The sequence below is a fragment of the Bos grunniens genome, chromosome 5, assembly GCF_055505025.1.
Source record: "Bos grunniens cultivar Pamir isolate PY7600 chromosome 5, Bosgru_T2T1.0, whole genome shotgun sequence".
Lineage (NCBI taxonomy): Eukaryota > Metazoa > Chordata > Mammalia > Artiodactyla > Bovidae > Bos > Bos grunniens.
Genome location: NC_141169.1, coordinates 112,150,258 through 112,152,905, shown reverse-complemented (window position 1 = coordinate 112,152,905; position 2,648 = coordinate 112,150,258).

The window sequence follows — 2,648 nt, the reverse complement described above, 5'->3', positions numbered from 1 at the left end:
GCCCGCCTCCCGGCGGAGCAGTCGAAAAGGGCGGCTAGAGTGGCCCGAAGCCAGTCAGGAGGACCGCGCTATCAGGGAGCATGCGCGCAGCGCCACCCCATGGCCGAAGTAGGATGCGGCCGTAGCGAAGCGAACTGCGCAGGCGCGCTTTTGAATCCTTTCTCCTGTAGGGCAAAAAGCGGAAAAAAGTGCGCTTCCTTTTGCGGTTGCCGCTCATCCTTTATTTGCGAGCATTCTCCAGAATCCGTGTCAGGTGGGGCTCCTAAAAGTTTGGGGTACTTTATGAGCAGTTTGGGAGCGGTTGTTACTCAGTCGCTTAGTTGTGTCCGACTCTGCCACCCCATGAACTGCAGCACGCCAGGCTTCCCGCCTGCCTCCCCGGAGTTTGCTCAAATTCATGTCCATTGAATCGGTGATGCCATCCAGCCAGCTCATCCTGTGCCCTCCCCTTCTCCTTTTGCCTTCCATCATTCGCAGCATCAGGGTCTTTTCCAATGAGTGGGCTCTTCGCGTGGGGGTGGGGGCGGGGGAATTATTCATTGACTCAATAAATATTCTTTGGATAACTGTGCCTGACCCTTTGGGGGTGAAGCATCAAGCAAGACAGGCCCTCAAACAACTAACATTTTAATTGGAGAGGACAACATTAACATATGTAAGTCATTTGAATGGTGCTACTTGCTGGGAAGAGAGTTTATGGCTGTGGCAAGCATAAGAGTGTGGCTTAACTGACGAGAGAGCAAGAGGGTATAGCGCGAGGAAAGGGAGTGGTGGGTTCAGGAAGCGTGGGTGTCACAGAAGGCCACTGAGGCGGGAACGGAGAGGGAGGGGGAGTGGAGTGAAGCCGGTAAGAGGGCGGACTCTGACCCTGCTAGCCCAGGCAGGAGTTGGGCTATTCATCTGGAGGACAAAGGCAAGCTGTTGACTTCTGAGCAAGTCGTTGACATAACCCTGTTGGTACAAAGATTCCTTTGACTACTGTGTGCAGAACTGGTGTTTAGAAGAGACTTGGAGTGGAGATGAAAAGACAGATTAGGAGACTGTTTACTAGATCGAGGCAACAGTCCCTGGAGTGGCCTGAGTCAGCTGATGGACTTTATTTAGGAGATGAAACTGTCAAAGCTTGACCATGGATTGGTTGTGGGTGATGATGGGAAGAGATGTGTCAAAGATTCAGATTTCTGACAAGAATAGCTAGGTTTCTGGAGAGGGAGAATTTTCAGTTTGGACATGTTGATGCTATTTCTGTTGTTTTTTGCTTTGTTTTTGGCTGTGCAGCACAGCTTGTGGGATCTTAGTTCCCTGACTGGGGATTGAACCTGGGACCTCCGCATTGAAAGCTTGGTGTCCTAATCACTGGACTGCCAAGGGGATTCCCTGGACAGTGATGAGTTTGAGATGCTTTTGAAACATGCAAGAAAAGGAATCAGATCATTCCTTAGACAGAGAGGACTAGAGCTCAAAGCAGAGGGTTTGCGAGCAAAGACAACAGATTGAACAGCTGGAGAGGCCAGGGGAGCAGAGGTGCCCCAGAACCCAGGGTGAGGGGGGCATGGGCAATAACATGGCACGCTCCTGAGAGATCCAGGTAGAAGATAACCGAAGAAAGCCCATTAGATTTAGCCGTCCCAGGCCCTTGACCCAGGCACTTCTGATGGAATGGTAGGACAGAAACCCAGATAGGTGAGTTGAGGAGTGGCAGGGAAATGGAGGCACGAAGACCTTGCGAATAGGTGGTTCCTCCCAGTTGGTGGATTCAGAAGAGGGAGGGAAGGGGCCATGGGTTTGAGGGAGGGTTTTTTCTTTTAGCTTGGGAGAAACTTGAGCCTGTTTAAAAGCTGAAAGAAGACTTAATAGAGAAGAGCTAACATTCAGAAGGGGGAAGAGGGAGGCAGTCTACGACTGGGATGGTGATTCACCATCTTGCTGTCCTACCAACACAGCTAGCTCTGCATGGCCCAAGATGGCTCCTTGAGTTCAACCATTTCATCTGAGTTCAGCCAGCAGAAAGGAAAGAGAAAAGTAAGAAGATGGCATTTTCTTGTAAGCAGTCTCACTGGCTTCCCAGGCGACACTAGTGGTAAAGAACCTGCCTGCCAGTGCAGGAGACATAAGAGACACAGGTTTGATCCCTGGGTCAGGAAAGATCCCCTAGAGGAGGGCATGGCAACCGACTCCAGTATTCTTGACTAGAGAATCCCCATGGACAGAGGAGCCTGGTGGGCTACAGTCCATAGGGTCGCACAGAGTCAGACACACCTGAAGCGACCTAGCATGCACGCACGCATGCAATCTCACTGGCTTCCCAGGTGGCACTAGCGGTAAAGAATCCACCTGCCAAGGCAGGAGATGCATGAGACGTTCAATCCCTGGGCTGGGAAGATCTCCTGGAGTAGGAAATGGCAACCCACTCCAATGTCCTTGCCTGGAAAATTCCATGGACAGAGGACCCTGGCACACAATCTCCCTTCTCTTTTAAGGATACCCCAGAGGTACCTCATGGTACTTCTCCTTACATCTCATTGGCTGTATCCTAGCCCATGACCACATCTTGGTGAAAAGGAGGTCAGGAAATGAAGGCTTTGAATGGAGCTACAAAGTGACCAACTACAAGTTGCTGTTACAGAAAAAGGATTGAGAAATGAATA